The 25,122-nt window shown below is 45.0% G+C and overlaps 26 non-coding genes across 26 annotated transcripts; all 26 read left to right on the top strand.

Moving 5' to 3' along the window:
* Positions 1-91: 91 nt before the first annotated feature.
* On the top strand, positions 92-206 carry LOC146773206 (U5 spliceosomal RNA). Its single transcript, XR_014974777.1, has one exon. It is a non-coding gene; the product is annotated as a U5 spliceosomal RNA (small nuclear RNA).
* Positions 207-1,095: 889 nt separating this feature from the next.
* On the top strand, positions 1,096-1,210 carry LOC146773205 (U5 spliceosomal RNA). The gene has a single exon (XR_014973503.1). It is a non-coding gene; the product is annotated as a U5 spliceosomal RNA (small nuclear RNA).
* Positions 1,211-2,098: 888 nt separating this feature from the next.
* Positions 2,099-2,213, top strand: LOC146773204 (U5 spliceosomal RNA). Its single transcript, XR_014973492.1, has one exon. It is a non-coding gene; the product is annotated as a U5 spliceosomal RNA (small nuclear RNA).
* Positions 2,214-3,052: 839 nt separating this feature from the next.
* Positions 3,053-3,167, top strand: LOC146773203 (U5 spliceosomal RNA). The gene has a single exon (XR_014973481.1). It is a non-coding gene; the product is annotated as a U5 spliceosomal RNA (small nuclear RNA).
* Positions 3,168-4,006: 839 nt separating this feature from the next.
* On the top strand, positions 4,007-4,121 carry LOC146773202 (U5 spliceosomal RNA). The gene has a single exon (XR_014973470.1). It is a non-coding gene; the product is annotated as a U5 spliceosomal RNA (small nuclear RNA).
* An 888-nt stretch (positions 4,122-5,009) lies between these two features.
* LOC146773201 (U5 spliceosomal RNA) lies at positions 5,010-5,124 on the top strand. The gene has a single exon (XR_014972548.1). It is a non-coding gene; the product is annotated as a U5 spliceosomal RNA (small nuclear RNA).
* Positions 5,125-6,012: 888 nt separating this feature from the next.
* On the top strand, positions 6,013-6,127 carry LOC146773200 (U5 spliceosomal RNA). Its single transcript, XR_014974540.1, has one exon. It is a non-coding gene; the product is annotated as a U5 spliceosomal RNA (small nuclear RNA).
* An 889-nt stretch (positions 6,128-7,016) lies between these two features.
* Positions 7,017-7,131, top strand: LOC146773199 (U5 spliceosomal RNA). Its single transcript, XR_014973458.1, has one exon. It is a non-coding gene; the product is annotated as a U5 spliceosomal RNA (small nuclear RNA).
* Positions 7,132-8,006: 875 nt separating this feature from the next.
* LOC146773198 (U5 spliceosomal RNA) lies at positions 8,007-8,121 on the top strand. Its single transcript, XR_014974740.1, has one exon. It is a non-coding gene; the product is annotated as a U5 spliceosomal RNA (small nuclear RNA).
* An 876-nt stretch (positions 8,122-8,997) lies between these two features.
* LOC146773197 (U5 spliceosomal RNA) lies at positions 8,998-9,112 on the top strand. The gene has a single exon (XR_014973447.1). It is a non-coding gene; the product is annotated as a U5 spliceosomal RNA (small nuclear RNA).
* An 840-nt stretch (positions 9,113-9,952) lies between these two features.
* Positions 9,953-10,067, top strand: LOC146773196 (U5 spliceosomal RNA). Its single transcript, XR_014973436.1, has one exon. It is a non-coding gene; the product is annotated as a U5 spliceosomal RNA (small nuclear RNA).
* An 889-nt stretch (positions 10,068-10,956) lies between these two features.
* LOC146773195 (U5 spliceosomal RNA) lies at positions 10,957-11,071 on the top strand. Its single transcript, XR_014973425.1, has one exon. It is a non-coding gene; the product is annotated as a U5 spliceosomal RNA (small nuclear RNA).
* An 852-nt stretch (positions 11,072-11,923) lies between these two features.
* Positions 11,924-12,038, top strand: LOC146773194 (U5 spliceosomal RNA). The gene has a single exon (XR_014974506.1). It is a non-coding gene; the product is annotated as a U5 spliceosomal RNA (small nuclear RNA).
* An 889-nt stretch (positions 12,039-12,927) lies between these two features.
* Positions 12,928-13,042, top strand: LOC146773193 (U5 spliceosomal RNA). Its single transcript, XR_014973414.1, has one exon. It is a non-coding gene; the product is annotated as a U5 spliceosomal RNA (small nuclear RNA).
* An 889-nt stretch (positions 13,043-13,931) lies between these two features.
* LOC146773192 (U5 spliceosomal RNA) lies at positions 13,932-14,046 on the top strand. The gene has a single exon (XR_014974748.1). It is a non-coding gene; the product is annotated as a U5 spliceosomal RNA (small nuclear RNA).
* An 877-nt stretch (positions 14,047-14,923) lies between these two features.
* On the top strand, positions 14,924-15,038 carry LOC146773191 (U5 spliceosomal RNA). Its single transcript, XR_014973403.1, has one exon. It is a non-coding gene; the product is annotated as a U5 spliceosomal RNA (small nuclear RNA).
* An 875-nt stretch (positions 15,039-15,913) lies between these two features.
* Positions 15,914-16,028, top strand: LOC146773190 (U5 spliceosomal RNA). The gene has a single exon (XR_014973392.1). It is a non-coding gene; the product is annotated as a U5 spliceosomal RNA (small nuclear RNA).
* An 888-nt stretch (positions 16,029-16,916) lies between these two features.
* On the top strand, positions 16,917-17,031 carry LOC146773189 (U5 spliceosomal RNA). Its single transcript, XR_014974739.1, has one exon. It is a non-coding gene; the product is annotated as a U5 spliceosomal RNA (small nuclear RNA).
* An 876-nt stretch (positions 17,032-17,907) lies between these two features.
* On the top strand, positions 17,908-18,022 carry LOC146773188 (U5 spliceosomal RNA). Its single transcript, XR_014973381.1, has one exon. It is a non-coding gene; the product is annotated as a U5 spliceosomal RNA (small nuclear RNA).
* Positions 18,023-18,911: 889 nt separating this feature from the next.
* Positions 18,912-19,026, top strand: LOC146773187 (U5 spliceosomal RNA). The gene has a single exon (XR_014973370.1). It is a non-coding gene; the product is annotated as a U5 spliceosomal RNA (small nuclear RNA).
* Positions 19,027-19,878: 852 nt separating this feature from the next.
* LOC146773186 (U5 spliceosomal RNA) lies at positions 19,879-19,993 on the top strand. The gene has a single exon (XR_014974505.1). It is a non-coding gene; the product is annotated as a U5 spliceosomal RNA (small nuclear RNA).
* Positions 19,994-20,882: 889 nt separating this feature from the next.
* LOC146773185 (U5 spliceosomal RNA) lies at positions 20,883-20,997 on the top strand. The gene has a single exon (XR_014973359.1). It is a non-coding gene; the product is annotated as a U5 spliceosomal RNA (small nuclear RNA).
* Positions 20,998-21,886: 889 nt separating this feature from the next.
* LOC146773184 (U5 spliceosomal RNA) lies at positions 21,887-22,001 on the top strand. The gene has a single exon (XR_014974747.1). It is a non-coding gene; the product is annotated as a U5 spliceosomal RNA (small nuclear RNA).
* An 877-nt stretch (positions 22,002-22,878) lies between these two features.
* On the top strand, positions 22,879-22,993 carry LOC146773183 (U5 spliceosomal RNA). The gene has a single exon (XR_014973347.1). It is a non-coding gene; the product is annotated as a U5 spliceosomal RNA (small nuclear RNA).
* Positions 22,994-23,881: 888 nt separating this feature from the next.
* Positions 23,882-23,996, top strand: LOC146773182 (U5 spliceosomal RNA). The gene has a single exon (XR_014974539.1). It is a non-coding gene; the product is annotated as a U5 spliceosomal RNA (small nuclear RNA).
* An 876-nt stretch (positions 23,997-24,872) lies between these two features.
* LOC146773181 (U5 spliceosomal RNA) lies at positions 24,873-24,987 on the top strand. The gene has a single exon (XR_014973336.1). It is a non-coding gene; the product is annotated as a U5 spliceosomal RNA (small nuclear RNA).
* Positions 24,988-25,122: the final 135 nt, after the last annotated feature.

Below are 25,122 nucleotides of genomic sequence, written 5' to 3'. Positions count from 1 at the left end.
TTAGAGCCTGAAAATACCTTTCAGGTCCTCACCCTCGCAATGACAGGGTCTTTGATGTGGCGCCACTTACCCTAGAGAGCTATATTGTCACTTATTCTGGTTTCTCTTCAAAACGAAAAAATCTTTCGCCTTTTACTAAAGATTTCCGTGGCAAGGAACATTTAAGAGTTTATTCAATTTTTTTAAGCCTTGCCACAGGTGAGGCTGTTTATCATTTGTTTAAAAGAAAAGTATTAGAAGTTGGGGAATATCCAGCAATTGTCTGCTGCTTTTTTGGGGGACATGAGTTTGGTGTTTTATTCCTGAGCTCTCTGCTTGCTCATTTGCATAAACAGAGTGCAGGAGACGTGCCTCATGGGAAAGAGTTTGTGCAGTGCATGAGATTGCTTTTCTTGACTGACTTGAAACTTCACGATCGCAGGCAGTATATTTTCTTATCTCCCAAAGATCCTGCTGCCAGATCCCAGAGGTCACCCTCCTTTTTAAAGGTGGGACCAAGACTCATGCTGTGCTTTTCATAGGGCTTGCCCGTTATTTGTGTCCGTTTAGAGGTGCCCTGAGAGGTCGCCAATTCTGAGTCAGCTTCCTCTCAGGTAGACTTGAAGGGGCACGTCAGACTTGTTTCACGTGTCTCCAGCCTAGACAGATATATCCTTCTATATTCAGGTTTAATGAAAGTACGTGTGAAAAAGGCACATACGGTGCATGGCTATGTGTAGAGCACAGTGGTGGCTCTGAGCATATCGATTGGAGGGATGGTGTTGAAAGCGTAAAATGGCTAGGGGACAAAAGGCCTACAGTGCCACTTAACTAAAAGCCTGATTCACATTTCCTGTTCCCCTTCCCCAGCAGCCCCGACAACTCCTAATGAGCTGAGGTGAGTACAAAAGAAATTTGCATATTCCCAGACATACACATGTGAACAGTCCACCTTTTTGTACCTTGAGCAGAGACTTTGAAATGTTGGCCTGTTTTGCCCACCGGCCTGGTTCTCGCCCTCTTTCTTAGAGCCTGAAAATACCTTTCAGGTCCTCACCCTCGCAATGACAGGGTCTTTGATGTGCCGCCACTTACCCTAGAGAGCTATATTGTCACTTACTCTGGTTTCTCTTCAAAACGAAAAAATCTTTCGCCTTTTACTAAAGATTTCCGTGGAGAGGAACATTTAAGAGTTTATTCAATTTTTTTAAGCCTTGCCACAGGTGAGGCTGTTTATCATTTGTTTAAAAGAAAAGCATTACAAGTTGGGGAATATCCAGAAATTGTCTGCTGCTTTTTTGGGGGACATGAGTTTGGTGTTTTATTCCTGAGCTCTCTGCTTGCTCATTTGCATAAACAGAGTGCAGGAGAGGTGCCTCATGGGAAAGAGCTTGTGCAGTGCATGAGATTGCTTTTCTTGACTGACTTGAAACTTCACGATCGCAGGCAGTATATTTTCTTATCTCCCAAAGATCCTGCTGCCAGATCCCAGAGGTCACCCTCCTTTTTAAAGGTGGGACCAAGACTCATGCTGTGCTTTTCATAGGGCTTGCCCGTTATTTGTGCCCGTTATTTGTGCCCTGAGAGGTCGCCAATCCTGAGTCAGCTTCCTCTCAGGTAGACTTGAAGGGGCACGTCAGACTTGTTTCACGTGTCTCCAGCCTAGACAGATATATCCTTCTATATTCAGGTTTAATGAAAGTACGTGTGAAAAAGGCACATACGGTGCATGGCTATGTGTAGAGCACAGTGGTGGCTCTGAGCATATCGATTGGAGGGATGGTGTTGAAAGCGTAAAATGGCTAGGGGACAAAAGGCCTACAGTGCCACTTAACTAAAAGCCTGATTCACATTTCCTGTTCCCCTTCCCCAGCAGCCCCGACAACTCCTAATGAGCTGAGGTGAGTACAAAAGAAATTTGCATATTCCCAGACATACACATGTGAACAGTCCACCTTTTTGTACCTTGAGCAGAGACTTTGAAATGTTGGCCTGTTTTGCCCACCGGCCTGGTTCTCGCCCTCTTTCTTAGAGCCTGAAAATACCTTTCAGGTCCTCACCCTCGCAATGACAGGGTCTTTGATGTGCCGCCACTTACCCTAGAGAGCTATATTGTCACTTACTCTGGTTTCTCTTCAAAACGAAAAAATCTTTCGCCTTTTACTAAAGATTTCCGTGGAGAGGAACATTTAAGAGTTTATTCAATTTTTTTAAGCCTTGCCACAGGTGAGGCTGTTTATCATTTGTTTAAAAGAAAAGCATTACAAGTTGGGGAATATCCAGCAATTGTCTGCTGCTTTTTTGGGGGACATGAGTTTGGTGTTTTATTCCTGAGCTCTCTGCTTGCTCATTTGCATAAACAGAGTGCAGGAGAGGTGCCTCATGGGAAAGAGCTTGTGCAGTGCATGAGATTGCTTTTCTTGACTGACTTGAAACTTCACGATCGCAGGCAGTATATTTTCTTATCTCCCAAAGATCCTGCTGCCAGATCCCAGAGGTCACCCTCCTTTTTAAAGGTGGGACCAAGACTCATGCTGTGCTTTTCATAGGGCTTGCCCGTTATTTGTGCCCGTTGAGGTTGCCAATCCTGAGTCAGCTTCCTCTCAGGTAGACTTGAAGGGGCACGTCAGACTTGTTTCACGTGTCTCCAGCCTAGACAGATATATCCTTCTATATTCAGGTTTAATGAAAGTACGTGTGAAAAAGGCACATACGGTGCATGGCTATGTGTAGAGCGTGTTGAAAGCGTAAAATGGCTAGGGGACAAAAGGCCTACAGTGCCACTTAACTAAAAGCCTGATTCACATTTCCTGTTCCCCTTCCCCAGCAGCCCCGACAACTCCTAATGAGCTGAGGTGAGTACAAAAGAAATTTGCATATTCCCAGACATACACATGTGAACAGTCCACCTTTTTGTACCTTGAGCAGAGACTTTGAAATGTTGGCCTGTTTTGCCCACCGGCCTGGTTCTCGCCCTCTTTCTTAGAGCCTGAAAATACCTTTCAGGTTCTCACCCTCGCAATGACAGGGTCTTTGATGTGCCGCCACTTACCCTAGAGAGCTATATTGTCACTTACTCTGGTTTCTCTTCAAAACGAAAAAATCTTTCGCCTTTTACTAAAGATTTCCGTGGAGAGGAACATTTAAGAGTTTATTCAATTTTTTTAAGCCTTGCCACAGGTGAGGCTGTTTATCATTTGTTTAAAAGAAAAGCATTACAAGTTGGGGAATATCCAGAAATTGTCTGCTGCTTTTTTGGGGGACATGAGTTTGGTGTTTTATTCCTGAGCTCTCTGCTTGCTCATTTGCATAAACAGAGTGCAGGAGAGGTGCCTCATGGGAAAGAGCTTGTGCAGTGCATGAGATTGCTTTTCTTGACTGACTTGAAACTTCACGATCGCAGGCAGTATATTTTCTTATCTCCCAAAGATCCTGCTGCCAGATCCCAGAGGTCACCCTCCTTTTTAAAGGTGGGACCAAGACTCATGCTGTGCTTTTCATAGGGCTTGCCCGTTATTTGTGCCCGTTGAGGTTGCCAATCCTGAGTCAGCTTCCTCTCAGGTAGACTTGAAGGGGCACGTCAGACTTGTTTCACGTGTCTCCAGCCTAGACAGATATATCCTTCTATATTCAGGTTTAATGAAAGTACGTGTGAAAAAGGCACATACGGTGCATGGCTATGTGTAGAGCGTGTTGAAAGCGTAAAATGGCTAGGGGACAAAAGGCCTACAGTGCCACTTAACTAAAAGCCTGATTCACATTTCCTGTTCCCCTTCCCCAGCAGCCCCGACAACTCCTAATGAGCTGAGATGAGTACAAAAGAAATTTGCATATTCCCAGACATACACATGTGAACAGTCCACCTTTTTGTACCTTGAGCAGAGACTTTGAAATGTTGGCCTGTTTTGCCCACCGGCCTGGTTCTCGCCCTCTTTCTTAGAGCCTGAAAATACCTTTCAGGTCCTCACCCTCGCAATGACAGGGTCTTTGATGTGCCGCCACTTACCCTAGAGAGCTATATTGTCACTTACTCTGGTTTCTCTTCAAAACGAAAAAATCTTTCGCCTTTTACTAAAGATTTCCGTGGAGAGGAACATTTAAGAGTTTATTCAATTTTTTTAAGCCTTGCCACAGGTGAGGCTGTTTATCATTTGTTTAAAAGAAAAGCATTACAAGTTGGGGAATATCCAGCAATTGTCTGCTGCTTTTTTGGGGGACATGAGTTTGGGGTTTTATTCCTGAGCTCTCTGCTTGCTCATTTGCATAAACAGAGTGCAGGAGAGGTGCCTCATGGGAAAGAGCTTGTGCAGTGCATGAGATTGCTTTTCTTGACTGACTTGAAACTTCACGATTGGAGGCAGTATATTTTCTTATCTCCCAAAGATCCTGCTGCCAGATCCCAGAGGTCACCCTCCTTTTTAAAGGTGGGACCAAGACTCATGCGGTGCTTTTCATAGGGCTTGCCCGTTATTTGTGTCCGTTTAGAGGTGCCCTGAGAGGTCACCAATCCTGAGTCAGCTTCCTCTCAGGTAGACTTGAAGGGGCACGTCAGACTTGTTTCATGTGTCTCCAGCCTAGACAGATATATCCTTCTATATTCAGGTTTAATGAAAGTACATGTGAAAAAGGCACATACGGTGCATGGCTATGTGTAGAGCGCAGTGGTGGCTCTGAGCATATCGATTGGAGGGATGGTGTTGAAAGCGTAAAATGGCTAGGGGACAAAAGGCCTACAGTGCCACTTAACTAAAAGCCTGATTCACATTTCCTTTCCCCTTCCCCAGCAGCCCCGACAACTCCTAATGAGCTGAGGTTAGTACAAAAGAAATTTGCATATTCCCAGACATACACATGTGAACAGTCCACTTTTTTGTACCTTGAGCAGAGACTTTGAAAAGTTGGCCTGTTTTGCCCACCGGCCTGGTTCTTGCCCTCTTTCTTAGAGCCTGAAAATACCTTTCAGGTCCTCACCCTCGCAATGACAGGGTCTTTGATGTGGCGCCACTTACCCTAGAGAGCTATATTGTCACTTACTCTGGTTTCTCTTCAAAACGAAAAAATCTTTCGCCTTTTACTAAAGATTTCCGTGGAGAGGAACATTTAAGAGTTTATTCAATTTTTTTAAGCCTTGTCTCAGGTGAGGCTGTTTATCATTTGTTTAAAATAAAAACATTAGAAGTTGGGGAATATCCAGCAATTGTCTGCTGCATTTTTGGGGGACATGAGTTTGGTGTTTTATTCCTGAGCTCTCTGCTTGCTCATTTGCATAAACAGAGTGCAGGAGAGGTGCCTCATGGGAAAGAGCTTGTGCAGTGCATGAGATTGCTTTTCTTGACTGACTTGAAACGTCACGATCGCAGGCAGTATATTTTCTTATCTCCCAAAGATCCTGCTGCCAGATCCCAGAGGTCACCCTCCTTTTTAAAGGTGGGACCAAGACTCATGCTGTGCTTTTCATAGGGCTTGCCCGTTATTTGTGCCTGTTAGAGGTGCCCTGAGAGGTCGCCAATCCTGAGTCAGCTTCCTCTCAGGTAGACTTGAAGGGGCACGTCAGACTTGTTTCATGTGTCTCCAGCCTAGACAGATATATCCTTCTATATTCAGGTTTAATGAAAGTACGTGTGAAAAAGGCACATACGGTGCATGGCTATGTGTAGAGCACAGTGGTGGCTCTGAGCATATCGATTGGAGGGATGGTGTTGAAAGCGTAAAATGGCTAGGGGACAAAAGGCCTACAGTGCCACTTAACTAAAAGCCTGATTCACATTTCCTGTTCCCCTTCCCCAGCAGCCCCGACAACTCCTAATGAGCTGAGGTGAGTACAAAAGAAATTTGCATATTCCCAGACATACACATGTGAACAGTCCACCTTTTTGTACCTTGAGCAGAGACTCTGAAATGTTGGCCTGTTTTGCCCACCGGCCTGGTTCTCGCCCTCTTTCTTAGAGCCTGAAAATACCTTTCAGGTCCTCACCCTCGCAATGACAGGGTCTTTGATGTGGCGCCACTTACCCTAGAGAGCTATATTGTCACTTATTCTGGTTTCTCTTCAAAACGAAAAAATCTTTCGCCTTTTACTAAAGATTTCCGTGGCGAGGAACATTTAAGAGTTTATTCAATTTTTTTAAGCCTTGCCACAGGTGAGGCTGTTTATCATTTGTTTAAAAGAAAAGTATTAGAAGTTGGGGAATATCCAGCAATTGTCTGCTGCTTTTTTGGGGGACATGAGTTTGGTGTTTTATTCCTGAGCTCTCTGCTTGCTCATTTGCATAAACAGAGTGCAGGAGAGGTGCCTCATGGGAAAGAGCTTGTGCAGTGCATGAGATTGCTTTTCTTGACTGACTTGAAACTTCACGATCGCAGGCAGTATATTTTCTTATCTCCCAAAGATCCTGCTGCCAGATCCCAGAGGTCACCCTCCTTTTTAAAGGTGGGACCAAGACTCATGCTGTGCTTTTCATAGGGCTTGCCCGTTATTTGTGTCCGTTTAGAGGTGCCCTGAGAGGTCGCCAATCCTGAGTCAGCTTCCTCTCAGGTAGACTTGAAGGGGCACGTCAGACTTGTTTCACGTGTCTCCAGCCTAGACAGATATATCCTTCTATATTCAGGTTTAATGAAAGTACGTGTGAAAAAGGCACATACGGTGCATGGCTATGTGTAGAGCACAGTGGTGGCTCTGAGCATATCGATTGGAGGGATGGTGTTGAAAGCGTAAAATGGCTAGGGGACAAAAGGCCTACAGTGCCACTTAACTAAAAGCCTGATTCACATTTCCTGTTCCCCTTCCCCAGCAGCCCCGACAACTCCTAATGAGCTGAGGTGAGTACAAAAGAAATTTGCATATTCCCAGACATACACATGTGAACAGTCCACCTTTTTGTACCTTGAGCAGAGACTTTGAAATGTTGGCCTGTTTTGCCCACCGGCCTGGTTCTCGCCCTCTTTCTTAGAGCCTGAAAATACCTTTCAGGTCCTCACCCTCGCAATGACAGGGTCTTTGATGTGCCGCCACTTACCCTAGAGAGCTATATTGTCACTTACTCTGGTTTCTCTTCAAAACGAAAAAATCTTTCGCCTTTTACTAAAGATTTCCGTGGAGAGGAACATTTAAGAGTTTATTCAATTTTTTTAAGCCTTGCCACAGGTGAGGCTGTTTATCATTTGTTTAAAAGAAAAGCATTACAAGTTGGGGAATATCCAGAAATTGTCTGCTGCTTTTTTGGGGGACATGAGTTTGGTGTTTTATTCCTGAGCTCTCTGCTTGCTCATTTGCATAAACAGAGTGCAGGAGAGGTGCCTCATGGGAAAGAGCTTGTGCAGTGCATGAGATTGCTTTTCTTGACTGACTTGAAACTTCACGATCGCAGGCAGTATATTTTCTTATCTCCCAAAGATCCTGCTGCCAGATCCCAGAGGTCACCCTCCTTTTTAAAGGTGGGACCAAGACTCATGCTGTGCTTTTCATAGGGCTTGCCCGTTATTTGTGCCCGTTGAGGTTGCCAATCCTGAGTCAGCTTCCTCTCAGGTAGACTTGAAGGGGCACGTCAGACTTGTTTCACGTGTCTCCAGCCTAGACAGATATATCCTTCTATATTCAGGTTTAATGAAAGTACGTGTGAAAAAGGCACATACGGTGCATGGCTATGTGTAGAGCACAGTGGTGGCTCTGAGCATATCGATTGGAGGGATGGTGTTGAAAGCGTAAAATGGGTAGGGGACAAAAGGCCTACAGTGCCACTTAACTAAAAGCCTGATTCACATTTCCTGTTCCCCTTCCCCAGCAGCCCCGACAACTCCTAATGAGCTGAGGTGAGTACAAAAGAAATTTGCATATTCCCAGACATACACATGTGAACAGTCCACCTTTTTGTACCTTGAGCAGAGACTCTGAAATGTTGGCCTGTTTTGCCCACCGGCCTGGTTCTCGCCCTCTTTCTTAGAGCCTGAAAATACCTTTCAGGTCCTCACCCTCGCAATGACAGGGTCTTTGATGTGGCGCCACTTACCCTAGAGAGCTACATTGTCACTTATTCTGGTTTCTTTTCAAAACGAAAAAATCTTTCGCCTTTTACTAAAGATTTCCGTGGCGAGGAACATTTAAGAGTTTATTCAATTTTTTTAAGCCTTGCCACAGGTGAGGCTGTTTATCATTTGTTTAAAAGAAAAGTATTAGAAGTTGGGGAATATCCAGCAATTGTCTGCTGCTTTTTTGGGGGACATGAGTTTGGTGTTTTATTCCTGAGCTCTCTGCTTGCTCATTTGCATAAACAGAGTGCAGGAGAGGTGCCTCATGGGAAAGAGCTTGTGCAGTGCATGAGATTGCTTTTCTTGACTGACTTCAAACTTCACGATCGCAGGCAGTATATTTTCTTATCTCCCAAAGATCCTGCTGCCAGATCCCAGAGGTCACCCTCCTTTTTAAAGGTGGGACCAAGACTCATGCTGTGCTTTTCATAGGGCTTGCCCGTTATTTGTGCCCGTGAGAGGTCACCAATCCTGAGTCAGCTTCCTCTCAGGTAGACTTGAAGGGGCACGTCAGACTTGTTTCATGTGTCTCCAGCCTAGACAGATATATCCTTCTATATTCAGGTTTAATGAAAGTACGTGTGAAAAAGGCACATACGGTGCATGGCTATGTGTAGAGCACAGTGGTGGCTCTGAGCATATCGATTGGAGAGATGGTGTTGAAAGCGTAAAATGGCTAGGGGACAAAAGGCCTACAGTGCCACTTAACTGAAAGCCTGATTCACATTTCCTGTTCCCCTTCCCCAGCAGCCCCGACAACTCCTAATGAGCTGAGGTGAGTACAAAAGAAATTTGCATATTCCCAGACATACACATGTGAACAGTCCACCTTTTTGTACCTTGAGCAGAGACTCTGAAATGTTGCCCTGTTTTGCCCACCGGCCTGGTTCTCGCCCTCTTTCTTAGAGCCTGAAAATACCTTTCAGGTCCTCAGCCTCGCAATGACAGGGTCTTTGATGTGGCGCCACTTACCCTAGAGAGCTATATTGTCACTTACTCTGGTTTCTCTTCAAAACGAAAAAATCTTTCGCCTTTTACTAAAGATTTCCGTGGAGAGGAACATTTAAGAGTTTATTCAATTTTTTTAAGCCTTGCCACAGGTGAGGCTGTTTATCAATTGTTTAAAAGAAAAGCATTACAAGTTGGGGAATATCCAGCAATTGTCTGCTGTTTTTTTTGGGGGACATGAGTTTGGTGTTTTATTCCTGAGCTCTCTGCTTGCTCATTTGCATAAACAGAGTGCAGGAGAGGTGCCTCATGGGAAAGAGCTTGTGCAGTGCATGAGATTGCTTTTCTTGACTGACTTGAAACTTCACGATCGCAGGCAGTATATTTTCTTATCTCCCAAAGATCCTGCTGCCAGATCCCAGAGGTCACCCTCCTTTTTAAAGGTGGGACCAAGACTCATGCTGTGCTTTTCATAGGGCTTGCCCGTTATTTGTGCCCGTTGAGGTTGCCAATCCTGAGTCAGCTTCCTCTCAGGTAGACTTGAAGGGGCACGTCAGACTTGTTTCACGTGTCTCCAGCCTAGACAGATATATCCTTCTATATTCAGGTTTAATGAAAGTACGTGTGAAAAAGGCACATACGGTGCATGGCTATGTGTAGAGCGTGTTGAAAGCGTAAAATGGCTAGGGGACAAAAGGCCTACAGTGCCACTTAACTAAAAGCCTGATTCACATTTCCTGTTCCCCTTCCCCAGCAGCCCCGACAACTCCTAATGAGCTGAGGTGAGTACAAAAGAAATTTGCATATTCCCAGACATACACATGTGAACAGTCCACCTTTTTGTACCTTGAGCAGAGACTTTGAAATGTTGGCCTGTTTTGCCCACCGGCCTGGTTCTCGCCCTCTTTCTTAGAGCCTGAAAATACCTTTCAGGTCCTCACCCTCGCAATGACAGGGTCTTTGATGTGCCGCCACTTACCCTAGAGAGCTATATTGTCACTTACTCTGGTTTCTCTTCAAAACGAAAAAATCTTTCGCCTTTTACTAAAGATTTCCGTGGAGAGGAACATTTAAGAGTTTATTCAATTTTTTTAAGCCTTGCCACAGGTGAGGCTGTTTATCATTTGTTTAAAAGAAAAGCATTACAAGTTGGGGAATATCCAGAAATTGTCTGCTGCTTTTTTGGGGGACATGAGTTTGGTGTTTTATTCCTGAGCTCTCTGCTTGCTCATTTGCTTAAACAGAGTGCAGGAGAGGTGCCTCATGGGAAAGAGCTTGTGCAGTGCATGAGATTGCTTTTCTTGACTGACTTGAAACTTCACGATCGCAGGCAGTATATTTTCTTATCTCCCAAAGATCCTGCTGCCAGATCCCAGAGGTCACCCTCCTTTTTAAAGGTGGGACCAAGACTCATGCTGTGCTTTTCATAGGGCTTGCCCGTTATTTGTGTCCGTTTAGAGGTGCCCTGAGAGGTCGCCAATCCTGAGTCAGCTTCCTCTCAGGTAGACTTGAAGGGGCACGTCAGACTTGTTTCACGTGTCTCCAGCCTAGACAGATATATCCTTCTATATTCAGGTTTAATGAAAGTACGTGTGAAAAAGGCACATACGGTGCATGGCTATGTGTAGAGCACAGTGGTGGCTCTGAGCATATCGATTGGAGGGATGGTGTTGAAAGCGTAAAATGGCTAGGGGACAAAAGGCCTACAGTGCCACTTAACTAAAAGCCTGATTCACATTTCCTGTTCCCCTTCCCCAGCAGCCCTGACAACTCCTAATGAGCTGAGGTGAGTACAAAAGAAATTTGCATATTCCCAGACATACACATGTGAACAGTCCACCTTTTTGTACCTTGAGCAGAGACTTTGAAATGTTGGCCTGTTTTGCCCACTGGCCTGGTTCTCGCCCTCTTTCTTAGAGCCTGAAAATACCTTTCAGGTCCTCACCCTCGCAATGACAGGGTCTTTGATGTGCCGCCACTTACCCTAGAGAGCTATATTGTCACTTACTCTGGTTTCTCTTCAAAACGAAAAAATCTTTCGCCTTTTACTAAAGATTTCCGTGGAGAGGAACATTTAAGAGTTTATTCAATTTTTTTAAGCCTTGCCACAGGTGAGGCTGTTTATCATTTGTTTAAAAGAAAAGCATTACAAGTTGGGGAATATCCAGCAATTGTCTGCTGCTTTTTTGGGGGACATGAGTTTGGTGTTTTATTCCTGAGCTCTCTGCTTGCTCATTTGCATAAACAGAGTGCAGGAGAGGTGCCTCATGGGAAAGAGCTTGTGCAGTGCATGAGATTGCTTTTCTTGACTGACTTGAAACTTCACGATCGCAGGCAGTATATTTTCTTATCTCCCAAAGATCCTGCTGCCAGATCCCAGAGGTCACCCTCCTTTTTAAAGGTGGGACCAAGACTCATGCTGTGCTTTTCATAGGGCTTGCCCGTTATTTGTGCCCGTTAGAGGTGCCCTGAGAGGTCGCCAATCCTGAGTCAGCTTCCTCTCAGGTAGACTTGAAGGGGCACGTCAGACTTGTTTCACGTGTCTCCAGCCTAGACAGATATATCCTTCTATATTCAGGTTTAATGAAAGTATGTGTGAAAAAGGCACATACGGTGCATGGCTATGTGTAGAGCGTGTTGAAAGCGTAAAATGGCTAGGGGACAAAAGGCCTACAGTGCCACTTAACTAAAAGCCTGATTCACATTTCCTGTTCCCCTTCCCCAGCAGCCCCGACAACTCCTAATGAGCTGAGGTGAGTACAAAAGAAATTTGCATATTCCCAGACATACACATGTGAACAGTCCACCTTTTTGTACCTTGAGCAGAGACTTTGAAATGTTGGCCTGTCTTGCCCACCGGCCTGGTTCTCGCCCTCTTTCTTAGAGCCTGAAAATACCTTTCAGGTCCTCACCCTCGCAATGACAGGGTCTTTGATGTGCCGCCACTTACCCTAGAGAGCTATATTGTCACTTACTCTGGTTTCTCTTCAAAACGAAAAAATCTTTCGCCTTTTACTAAAGAGTTCCGTGGAGAGGAACATTTAAGAGTTTATTCAATTTTTTTAAGCCTTGCCACAGGTGAGGCTGTTTATCATTTGTTTAAAAGAAAAGCATTACAAGTTGGGGAATATCCAGCAATTGTCTGCTGCTTTTTTGGGGGACATGAGTTTGGTGTTTTATTCCTGAGCTCTCTGCTTGCTCATTTGCATAAACAGAGTGCAGGAGAGGTGCCTCATGGGAAAGAGCTTGTGCAGTGCATGAGATTGCTTTTCTTGACTGACTTGAAACTTCACGATCGCAGGCAGTATATTTTCTTATCTCCCAAAGATCCTGCTGCCAGATCCCAGAGGTCACCCTCCTTTTTAAAGGTGGGACCAAGACTCATGCTGTGCTTTTCATAGGGCTTGCCCGTTATTTGTGCCCGTTTAGAGGTGCCCTGAGAGGTCACCAATCCTGAGTCAGCTTCCTCTCAGGTAGACTTGAAGGGGCACGTCAGACTTGTTTCATGTGTCTCCAGCCTAGACAGATATATCCTTCTATATTCAGGTTTAATGAAAGTACGTGTGAAAAAGGCACATACGGTGCATGGCTATGTGTAGAGCACAGTGGTGGCTCTGAGCATATCGATTGGAGAGGTGGTGTTGAAAGCGTAAAATGGCTAGGGGACAAAAGGCCTACAGTGCCACTTAACTGAAAGCCTGATTCACATTTCCTGTTCCCCTTCCCCAGCAGCCCCGACAACTCCTAATGAGCTGAGGTTTGTACAAAAGAAATTTGCATATTCCCAGACATACACATGTGAACAGTCCACCTTTTTGTACCTTGAGCAGAGACTCTGAAATGTTGGCCTGTTTTGCCCACCGGCCTGGTTCTCGCCCTCTTTCTTAGAGCCTGAAAATACCTTTCAGGTCCTCACCCTCGCAATGACAGGGTCTTTGATGTGGCGCCACTTACCCTAGAGAGCTATATTGTCACTTACTCTGGTTTCTCTTCAAAACGAAAAAATCTTTCGCCTTTTACTAAAGATTTCCGTGGAGAGGAACATTTAAGAGTTTATTCAATTTTTTTAAGCCTTGCCACAGGTGAGGCTGTTTATCATTTGTTTAAAAGAAAAGCATTAGAAGTTGGGGAATATCCAGCAATTGTCTGCTGCTTTTTTGGGGGACATGAGTTTGGTGTTTTATTCCTGAGCTCTCTGCTTGCTCATTTGCATAAACAGAGTGCAGGAGAGGTGCCTCATGGGAAAGAGCTTGTGCAGTGCATGAGATTGCTTTTCTTGACTGACTTGAAACTTCACGATCGCAGGCAGTATATTTTCTAATCTCCCAAAGATCCTGCTGCCAGATCCCAGAGGTCACCCTCCTTTTTAAAGGTGGGACCAAGACTCATGCTGTGCTTTTCATAGGGCTTGCCCGTTATTTGTGCCCGTTTAGAGGTGCCCTGAGAGGTCACCAATCCTGAGTCAGCTTCCTCTCAGGTAGACTTGAAGGGGCACGTCAGACTTGTTTCATGTGTCTCCAGCCTAGACAGATATATCCTTCTATATTCAGGTTTAATGAAAGTACGTGTGAAAAAGGCACATACGGTGCATGGCTATGTGTAGAGCACAGTGGTGGCTCTGAGCATATCAATTGGAGAGATGGTGTTGAAAGCGTAAAATGGCTAGGGGACAAAAGGCCTACAGTGCCACTTAACTGAAAGCCTGATTCACATTTCCTGTTCCCCTTCCCCATCAGCCCCGACAACTCCTAATGAGCTGAGGTTTGTACAAAAGAAATTTGCATATTCCCAGACATACACATGTGAACAGTCCACCTTTTTGTACCTTGAGCAGAGACTCTGAAATGTTGGCCTGTTTTGCCCACCGGCCTGGTTCTCGCCCTCTTTCTTAGAGCCTGAAAATACCTTTCAGGTCCTCACCCTCGCAATGACAGGGTCTTTGATGTGGCGCCACTTACCCTAGAGAGCTATATTGTCACTTACTCTAGTTTCTCTTCAAAACAAAAAAATCTTTCGCCTTTTACTAAAGATTTCCGTGGAAAGGAACATTTAAGAGTTTATTCAATTTTTTTAAGCCTTGCCACAGGTGAGGCTGTTTATCATTTGTTTAAAAGAAAAGCATTAGCAGTTGGGGAATATCCAGCAATTGTCTGCTGCTTTTTTGGGGGACATGAGTTTGGTGTTTTATTCCTGAGCTCTCTGCTTGCTCATTTGCATAAACAGAGTGCAGGAGAGGTGCCTCATGGGAAAGAGCTTGTGCAGTGCATGAGATTGCTTTTCTTGACTGACTTGAAACTTCACGATCGCAGGCAGTATATTTTCTTATCTCCCAAAGATCCTGCTGCCAGATCCCAGAGGTCACCCTCCTTTTTAAAGGTGGGACCAAGACTCATGCTGTGCTTTTCATAGGGCTTGCCCGTTATTTGTGCCCGTTGAGAGGTCGCCAATCCTGAGTCAGCTTCCTCTCAGGTAGACTTGAAGGGGCACGTCAGACTTGTTTCACGTGTCTCCAGCCTAGACAGATATATCCTTCTATATTCAGGTTTAATGAAAGTACGTGTGAAAAAGGCACATACGGTGCATGGCTATGTGTAGAGCACAGTGGTGGCTCTGAGCATATCGATTGGAGGGATGGTGTTGAAAGCGTAAAATGGCTAGGGGACAAAAGGCCTACAGTGCCACTTAACTAAAAGCCTGATTCACATTTCCTGTTCCCCTTCCCCAGCAGCCCCGACAACTCCTAATGAGCTGAGGTGAGTACAAAAGAAATTTGCATATTCCCAGACATACACATGTGAACAGTCCACCTTTTTGTACCTTGAGCAGAGACTTTGAAATGTTGGCCTGTTTTGCCCACCGGCCTGGTTCTCGCCCTCTTTCTTAGAGCCTGAAAATACCTTTCAGGTCCTCACCCTCGCAATGACAGGGTCTTTGATGTGCCGCCACTTACCCTAGAGAGCTATATTGTCACTTACTCTGGTTTCTCTTCAAAACGAAAAAATCTTTCGCCTTTTACTAAAGATTTCCGTGGAGAGGAACATTTAAGAGTTTATTCAATTTTTTTAAGCCTTGCCACAGGTGAGGCTGTTTATCATTTGTTTAAAAGAAAAGCATTACAAGTTGGGGAATATCCAGCAATTGTCTGCTGCTTTTTTGGGGGACATGAGTTTGGTGTTTTATTCCTGAGCTCTCTGCTTGCTCATTTGCATAAACAGAGTGCAGGAGAGGTGCCTCATGGGAAAGAGCTTGTGCAGTGCATGAGATTGCTTTTCTTGACTGACTTGAAACTTCACGATCGCAGGCAGTATATTTTCTTATCTCCCAAAGATCCTGCTGCCAGATCCCAGAGGTCACCCTCCTTTTTAAAGGTGGGACCAAGACTCATGCTGTGCTTTTCATAGGGCTTGCCCGTTATTTGTGCCCGTTGAGGTTGCCAATCCTGAGTCAGCTTCCTCTCAGGTAGACTTGAAGGGGCACGTCAGACTTGTTTCACGTGTCTCCAGCCTAGACAGATATATCCTTCTATATTCAGGTTTAATGAAAGTACGTGTGAAAAAGGCACATACGGTGCATGGCTATGTGTAGAGCGCAGTGGTGGCTCTGAGCATATCGATTGGAGGGATGGTGTTGAAAGCGTAAAATGGCTAGGGGACAAAAGGCCTACAGTGCCACTTAACTAAAAGCCTGATTCACATTTCCTTTTCCCCTTCCCCAGCAGCCCCGACAACTCCTAATGAGCTGAGGTTAGTACAAAAGAAATTTGCATATTCCCAGACATACACATGTGAACAGTCCACTTTTTTGTACCTTGAGCAGAGACTTTGAAAAGTTGGCCTGTTTTGCCCACCGGCCTGGTTCTCGCCCTCTTTCTTAGAGCCTGAAAATACCTTTCAGGTCCTCACCCTCGCAATGACAGGGTCTTTGATGTGGCGCCACTTACCCTAGAGAGCTATATTGTCACTTACTCTGGTTTCTCTTCAAAACGAAAAAATCTTTCGCCTTTTACTAAAGATTTCCGTGGAGAGGAACATTTAAGAGTTTATTCAATTTTTTTAAGCCTTGCCACAGGTGAGGCTGTTTATCATTTGTTTAAAATAAAAACATTAGAAGTTGGGGAATATCCAGCAATTGTCTGCTGCATTTTTGGGGGACATGAGTTTGGTGTTTTATTCCTCAGCTCTCTGCTTGCTCATTTGCATAAACAGAGTACAGGAGAGGTGCCTCATGGGAAAGAGCTTGTGCAGTGCATGAGATTGCTTTTCTTGACTGACTTGAAACTTCACGATCGCAGGCAGTATATTTTCTTATCTCCCAAAGATCCTGCTGCCAGATCCCAGAGGTCACCCTCCTTTTTAAAGGTGGGACCAAGACTCATGCTGTGCTTTTCATAGGGCTTGCCCGTTATTTGTGCCTGTTAGAGGTGCCCTGAGAGGTCGCCAATCCTGAGTCAGCTTCCTCTCAGGTAGACTTGAAGGGGCACGTCAGACTTGTTTCATGTGTCTCGAGCCTAGACAGATATATCCTTCTATATTCAGGTTTAATGAAAGTACGTGTGAAAAAGGCACATACGGTGCATGGCTATGTGTAGAGCACAGTGGTGGCTCTGAGCATATCGATTGGAGGGATGGTGTTGAAAGCGTAAAATGGCTAGGGGACAAAAGGCCTACAGTGCCACTTAACTAAAAGCCTGATTCACATTTCCTGTTCCCCTTCCCCAGCAGCCCCGACAACTCCTAATGAGCTGAGGTGAGTACAAAAGAAATTTGCATATTCCCAGACATACACATGTGAACAGTCCACCTTTTTGTACCTTGAGCAGAGACTCTGAAATGTTGGCCTGTTTTGCCCACCGGCCTGGTTCTCGCCCTCTTTCTTAGAGCCTGAAAATACCTTTCAGGTCCTCACCCTCGCAATGACAGGGTCTTTGATGTGGCGCCACTTACCCTAGAGAGCTATATTGTCACTTATTCTGGTTTCTTTTCAAAACGAAAAAATCTTTCGCCTTTTACTAAAGATTTCCGTGGCGAGGAACATTTAAGAGTTTATTCAATTTTTTTAAGCCTTGCCACAGGTGAGGCTGTTTATCATTTGTTTAAAAGAAAAGTATTAGAAGTTGGGGAATATCCAGCAATTGTCTGCTGCTTTTTTGGGGGACATGAGTTTGGTGTTTTATTCCTGAGCTCTCTGCTTGCTCATTTGCATAAACAGAGTGCAGGAGAGGTGCCTCATGGGAAAGAGCTTGTGCAGTGCATGAGATTGCTTTTCTTGACTGACTTCAAACTTCACGATCGCAGGCAGTATATTTTCTTATCTCCCAAAGATCCTGCTGCCAGATCCCAGAGGTCACCCTCCTTTTTAAAGGTGGGACCAAGACTCATGCTGTGCTTTTCATAGGGCTTGCCCGTTATTTGTGCCCGTGAGAGGTCACCAATCCTGAGTCAGCTTCCTCTCAGGTAGACTTGAAGGGGCACGTCAGACTTGTTTCATGTGTCTCCAGCCTAGACAGATATATCCTTCTATATTCAGGTTTAATGAAAGTACGTGTGAAAAAGGCACATACGGTGCATGGCTATGTGTAGAGCACAGTGGTGGCTCTGAGCATATCGATTGGAGAGATGGTGTTGAAAGCGTAAAATGGCTAGGGGACAAAAGGCCTACAGTGCCACTTAACTGAAAGCCTGATTCACATTTCCTGTTCCCCTTCCCCAGCAGCCCCGACAACTCCTAATGAGCTGAGGTGAGTACAAAAGAAATTTGCATATTCCCAGACATACACATGTGAACAGTCCACCTTTTTGTACCTTGAGCAGAGACTCTGAAATGTTGGCCTGTTTTGCCCACCGGCCTGGTTCTCGCCCTCTTTCTTAGAGCCTGAAAATACCTTTCAGGTCCTCAGCCTCGCAATGACAGGGTCTTTGATGTGGCGCCACTTACCCTAGAGAGCTATATTGTCACTTACTCTGGTTTCTCTTCAAAACGAAAAAATCTTTCGCCTTTTACTAAAGATTTCCGTGGAGAGGAACATTTAAGAGTTTATTCAATTTTTTTAAGCCTTGCCACAGGTGAGGCTGTTTATCATTTGTTTAAAAGAAAAGCATTACAAGTTGGGGAATATCCAGAAATTGTCTGCTGCTTTTTTGGGGGACATGAGTTTGGTGTTTTATTCCTGAGCTCTCTGCTTGCTCATTTGCTTAAACAGAGTGCAGGAGAGGTGCCTCATGGGAAAGAGCTTGTGCAGTGCATGAGATTGCTTTTCTTGACTGACTTGAAACTTCACGATCGCAGGCAGTATATTTTCTTATCTCCCAAAGATCCTGCTGCCAGATCCCAGAGGTCACCCTCCTTTTTAAAGGTGGGACCAAGACTCATGCTGTGCTTTTCATAGGGCTTGCCCGTTATTTGTGTCCGTTTAGAGGTGCCCTGAGAGGTCGCCAATCCTGAGTCAGCTTCCTCTCAGGTAGACTTGAAGGGGCACGTCAGACTTGTTTCACGTGTCTCCAGCCTAGACAGATATATCCTTCTATATTCAGGTTTAATGAAAGTACGTGTGAAAAAGGCACATACGGTGCATGGCTATGTGTAGAGCACAGTGGTGGCTCTGAGCATATCGATTGGAGGGATGGTGTTGAAAGCGTAAAATGGCTAGGGGACAAAAGGCCTACAGTGCCACTTAACTAAAAGCCTGATTCACATTTCCTGTTCCCCTTCCCCAGCAGCCCTGACAACTCCTAATGAGCTGAGGTGAGTACAAAAGAAATTTGCATATTCCCAGACATACACATGTGAACAGTCCACCTTTTTGTACCTTGAGCAGAGACTTTGAAATGTTGGCCTGTTTTGCCCACCGGCCTGGTTCTCGCCCTCTTTCTTAGAGCCTGAAAATACCTTTCAGGTCCTCACCCTCGCAATGACAGGGTCTTTGATGTGCCGCCACTTACCCTAGAGAGCTATATTGTCACTTACTCTGGTTTCTCTTCAAAACGAAAAAATCTTTCGCCTTTTACTAAAGATTTCCGTGGAGAGGAACATTTAAGAGTTTATTCAATTTTTTTAAGCCTTGCCACAGGTGAGGCTGTTTATCATTTGTTTAAAAGAAAAGCATTACAAGTTGGGGAATATCCAGCAATTGTCTGCTGCTTTTTTGGGGGACATGAGTTTGGTGTTTTATTCCTGAGCTCTCTGCTTGCTCATTTGCATAAACAGAGTGCAGGAGAGGTGCCTCATGGGAAAGAGCTTGTGCAGTGCATGAGATTGCTTTTCTTGACTGACTTGAAACTTCACGATCGCAGGCAGTATATTTTCTTATCTCCCAAAGATCCTGCTGCCAGATCCCAGAGGTCACCCTCCTTTTTAAAGGTGGGACCAAGACTCATGCTGTGCTTTTCATAGGGCTTGCCCGTTATTTGTGCCCGTTCGAGGTGCCCTGAGAGGTCGCCAATCCTGAGTCAGCTTCCTCTCAGGTAGACTTGAAGGGGCACGTCAGACTTGTTTCACGTGTCTCCAGCCTAGACAGATATATCCTTCTATATTCAGGTTTAATGAAAGTACGTGTGAAAAAGGCACATACGGTGCATGGCTATGTGTAGAGCGTGTTGAAAGCGTAAAATGGCTAGGGGACAAAAGGCCTACAGTGCCACTTAACTAAAAGCCTGATTCACATTTCCTGTTCCCCTTCCCCAGCAGCCCCGACAACTCCTAATGAGCTGAGGTGAGTACAAAAGAAATTTGCATATTCCCAGACATACACATGTGAACAGTCCACCTTTTTGTACCTTGAGCAGAGACTTTGAAATGTTGGCCTGTTTTGCCCACCGGCCTGGTTCTCGCCCTCTTTCTTAGAGCCTGAAAATACCTTTCAGGTCCTCACCCTCGCAATGACAGGGTCTTTGATGTGCCGCCACTTACCCTAGAGAGCTATATTGTCACTTACTCTGGTTTCTCTTCAAAACGAAAAAATCTTTCGCCTTTTACTAAAGAGTTCCGTGGAGAGGAACATTTAAGAGTTTATTCAATTTTTTTAAGCCTTGCCACAGGTGAGGCTGTTTATCATTTGTTTAAAAGAAAAGCATTACAAGTTGGGGAATATCCAGCAATTGTCTGCTGCTTTTTTGGGGGACATGAGTTTGGTGTTTTATTCCTGAGCTCTCTGCTTGCTCATTTGCATAAACAGAGTGCAGGAGAGGTGCCTCATGGGAAAGAGCTTGTGCAGTGCATGAGATTGCTTTTCTCGACTGACTTGAAACTTCACGATCGCAGGCAGTATATTTTCTTATCTCCCAAAGATCCTGCTGCCAGATCCCAGAGGTCACCCTCCTTTTTAAAGGTGGGACCAAGACTCATGCTGTGCTTTTCATAGGGCTTGCCCGTTATTTGTGCCCGTTTAGAGGTGCCCTGAGAGGTCACCAATCCTGAGTCAGCTTCCTCTCAGGTAGACTTGAAGGGGCACGTCAGACTTGTTTCATGTGTCTCCAGCCTAGACAGATATATCCTTCTATATTCAGGTTTAATGAAAGTACGTGTGAAAAAGGCACATACGGTGCATGGCTATGTGTAGAGCACAGTGGTGGCTCTGAGCATATCGATTGGAGAGGTGGTGTTGAAAGCGTAAAATGGCTAGGGGACAAAAGGCCTACAGTGCCACTTAACTGAAAGCCTGATTCACATTTCCTGTTCCCCTTCCCCAGCAGCCCCGACAACTCCTAATGAGCTGAGGTTTGTACAAAAGAAATTTGCATATTCCCAGACATACACATGTGAACAGTCCACCTTTTTGTACCTTGAGCAGAGACTCTGAAATGTTGGCCTGTTTTGCCCACCGGCCTGGTTCTCGCCCTCTTTCTTAGAGCCTGAAAATACCTTTCAGGTCCTCACCCTCGCAATGACAGGGTCTTTGATGTGGCGCCACTTACCCTAGAGAGCTATATTGTCACTTACTCTGGTTTCTCTTCAAAACGAAAAAATCTTTCGCCTTTTACTAAAGATTTCCGTGGAGAGGAACATTTAAGAGTTTATTCAATTTTTTTAAGCCTTGCCACAGGTGAGGCTGTTTATCATTTGTTTAAAAGAAAAGCATTAGAAGTTGGGGAATATCCAGCAATTGTCTGCTGCTTTTTTGGGGGACATGAGTTTGGTGTTTTATTCCTGAGCTCTCTGCTTGCTCATTTGCATAAACAGAGTGCAGGAGAGGTGCCTCATGGGAAAGAGCTTGTGCAGTGCAAGAGATTGCTTTTCTTGACTGACTTGAAACTTCACGATCGCAGGCAGTATATTTTCTAATCTCCCAAAGATCCTGCTGCCAGATCCCAGAGGTCACCCTCCTTTTTAAAGGTGGGACCAAGACTCATGCTGTGCTTTTCATAGGGCTTGCCCGTTATTTGTGCCCGTTTAGAGGTGCCCTGAGAGGTCACCAATCCTGAGTCAGCTTCCTCTCAGGTAGACTTGAAGGGGCACGTCAGACTTGTTTCATGTGTCTCCAGCCTAGACAGATATATCCTTCTATATTCAGGTTTAATGAAAGTACGTGTGAAAAAGGCACATACGGTGCATGGCTATGTGTAGAGCACAGTGGTGGCTCTGAGCATATCGATTGGAGAGATGGTGTTGAAAGCGTAAAATGGCTAGGGGACAAAAGGCCTACAGTGCCACTTAACTGAAAGCCTGATTCACATTTCCTGTTCCCCTTCCCCAGCAGCCCCGACAACTCCTAATGAGCTGAGGTTTGTACAAAAGAAATTTGCATATTCCCAGACATACACATGTGAACAGTCCACCTTTTTGTACCTTGAGCAGAGACTCTGAAATGTTGGCCTGTTTTGCCCACCGGCCTGGTTCTCGCCCTCTTTCTTAGAGCCTGAAAATACCTTTCAGGTCCTCACCCTCGCAATGACAGGGTCTTTGATGTGGCGCCACTTACCCTAGAGAGCTATATTGTCACTTACTCTAGTTTCTCTTCAAAACAAAAAAATCTTTCGCCTTTTACTAAAGATTTCCGTGGAAAGGAACATTTAAGAGTTTATTCAATTTTTTTAAGCCTTGCCACAGGTGAGGCTGTTTATCATTTGTTTAAAAGAAAAGCATTAGCAGTTGGGGAATATCCAGCAATTGTCTGCTGCTTTTTTGGGGGACATGAGTTTGGTGTTTTATTCCTGAGCTCTCTGCTTGCTCATTTGCATAAACAGAGTGCAGGAGAGGTGCCTCATGGGAAAGAGCTTGTGCAGTGCATGAGATTGCTTTTCTTGACTGACTTGAAACTTCACGATCGCAGGCAGTATATTTTCTTATCTCCCAAAGATCCTGCTGCCAGATCCCAGAGGTCACCCTCCTTTTTAAAGGTGGGACCAAGACTCATGCTGTGCTTTTCATAGGGCTTGCCCGTTATTTGTGCCCGTTGAGAGGTCGCCAATCCTGAGTCAGCTTCCTCTCAGGTAGACTTGAAGGGGCACGTCAGACTTGTTTCATGTGTCTCCAGCCTAGACAGATATATCCTTCTATATTCAGGTTTAATGAAAGTACGTGTGAAAAAGGCACATAGGGTGCATGGCTATGTGTAGAGCGCAGTGGTGGCTCTGAGCATATCGATTGGAGGGATGGTGTTGAAAGCGTAAAATGGCTAGGGGACAAAAGGCCTACAGTGCCACTTAACTAAAAGCCTGATTCACATTTCCTTTTCCCCTTCCCCAGCAGCCCCGACAACTCCTAATGAGCTGAGGTTAGTACAAAAGAAATTTGCATATTCCCAGACATACACATGTGAACAGTCCACTTTTTTGTACCTTGAGCAGAGACTTTGAAAAGTTGGCCTGTTTTGCCCACCGGCCTGGTTCTCGCCCTCTTTCTTAGAGCCTGAAAATACCTTTCAGGTCCTCACCCTCGCAATGACAGGGTCTTTGATGTGGCGCCACTTACCCTAGAGAGCTATATTGTCACTTACTCTGGTTTCTCTTCAAAACGAAAAAATCTTTCGCCTTTTACTAAAGATTTCCGTGGAGAGGAACATTTAAGAGTTTATTCAATTTTTTTAAGCCTTGCCACAGGTGAGGCTGTTTATCATTTGTTTAAAATAAAAACATTAGAAGTTGGGGAATATCCAGCAATTGTCTGCTGCATTTTTGGGGGACATCAGTTTGGTGTTTTATTCCTCAGCTCTCTGCTTGCTCATTTGCATAAACAGAGTGCAGGAGAGGTGCCTCATGGGAAAGAGCTTGTGCAGTGCATGAGATTGCTTTTCTTGACTGACTTGAAACTTCACGATCGCAGGCAGTATATTTTCTTATCTCCCAAAGATCCTGCTGCCAGATCCCAGAGGTCACCCTCCTTTTTAAAGGTGGGACCAAGACTCATGCTGTGCTTTTCATAGGGCTTGCCCGTTATTTGTGCCTGTTAGAGGTGCCCTGAGAGGTCGCCAATCCTGAGTCAGCTTCCTCTCAGGTAGACTTGAAGGGGCACGTCAGACTTGTTTCATGTGTCTCCAGCCTAGACAGATATATCCTTCTATATTCAGGTTTAATGAAAGTACGTGTGAAAAAGGCACATACGGTGCATGGCTATGTGTAGAGCACAGTGGTGGCTCTGAGCATATCGATTGGAGGGATGGTGTTGAAAGCGTAAAATGGCTAGGGGACAAAAGGCCTACAGTGCCACTTAACTAAAAGCCTGATTCACATTTCCTGTTCCCCTTCCCCAGCAGCCCCGACAACTCCTAATGAGCTGAGGTGAGTACAAAAGAAATTTGCATATTCCCAGACATACACATGTGAACAGTCCACCTTTTTGTACCTTGAGCAGAGACTCTGAAATGTTGGCCTGTTTTGCCCACCGGCCTGGTTCTCGCCCTCTTTCTTAGAGCCTGAAAATACCTTTCAGGTCCTCACCCTCGCAATGACAGGGTCTTTGATGTGGCGCCACTTACCCTAGAGAGCTATATTGTCACTTATTCTGGTTTCTCTTCAAAACGAAAAAATCTTTCGCCTTTTACTAAAGATTTCCGTGGCGAGGAACATTTAAGAGTTTATTCAATTTTTTTAAGCCTTGCCACAGGTGAGGCTGTTTATCATTTGTTTAAAAGAAAAGTATTAGAAGTTGGGGAATATCCAGCAATTGTCTGCTGCTTTTTTGGGGGACATGAGTTTGGTGTTTTATTCCTGAGCTCTCTGCTTGCTCATTTGCATAAACAGAGTGCAGGAGAGGTGCCTCATGGGAAAGAGCTTGTGCAGTGCATGAGATTGCTTTTCTTGACTGACTTCAAACTTCACGATCGCAGGCAGTATATTTTCTTATCTCCCAAAGATCCTGCTGCCAGATCCCAGAGGTCACCCTCCTTTTTAAAGGTGGGACCAAGACTCATGCTGTGCTTTTCATAGGGCTTGCCCGTTATTTGTGCCCGTGAGAGGTCACCAATCCTGAGTCAGCTTCCTCTCAGGTAGACTTGAAGGGGCACGTCAGACTTGTTTCACGTGTCTCCAGCCTAGACAGATATATCCTTCTATATTCAGGTTTAATGAAAGTACGTGTGAAAAAGGCACATACGGTGCATGGCTATGTGTAGAGCACAGTGGTGGCTCTGAGCATATCGATTGGAGGGATGGTGTTGAAAGCGTAAAATGGCTAGGGGACAAAAGGCCTACAGTGCCACTTAACTAAAAGCCTGATTCACATTTCCTGTTCCCCTTCCCCAGCAGCCCTGACAACTCCTAATGAGCTGAGGTGAGTACAAAAGAAATTTGCATATTCCCAGACATACACATCTGAACAGTCCACCTTTTTGTACCTTGAGCAGAGACTTTGAAATGTTGGCCTGTTTTGCCCACCGGCCTGGTTCTCGCCCTCTTTCTTAGAGCCTGAAAATACCTTTCAGGTCCTCACCCTCGCAATGACAGGGTCTTTGATGTGCCGCCACTTACCCTAGAGAGCTATATTGTCACTTACTCTGGTTTCTCTTCAAAACGAAAAAATCTTTCGCCTTTTACTAAAGATTTCCGTGGAGAGGAACATTTAAGAGTTTATTCAATTTTTTTAAGCCTTGCCACAGGTGAGGCTGTTTATCATTTGTTTAAAAGAAAAGCATTACAAGTTGGGGAATATCCAGCAATTGTCTGCTGCTTTTTTGGGGGACATGAGTTTGGTGTTTTATTCCTGAGCTCTCTGCTTGCTCATTTGCATAATCAGAGTGCA

This window comes from Triturus cristatus, chromosome 12 (assembly GCF_964204655.1).
Source record: "Triturus cristatus chromosome 12, aTriCri1.1, whole genome shotgun sequence".
NCBI lineage: Eukaryota > Metazoa > Chordata > Amphibia > Caudata > Salamandridae > Triturus > Triturus cristatus.
The sequence above is the reverse complement of the archived record's forward strand: the minus strand, read 5'-3'. Positions and strand labels throughout refer to the sequence as shown.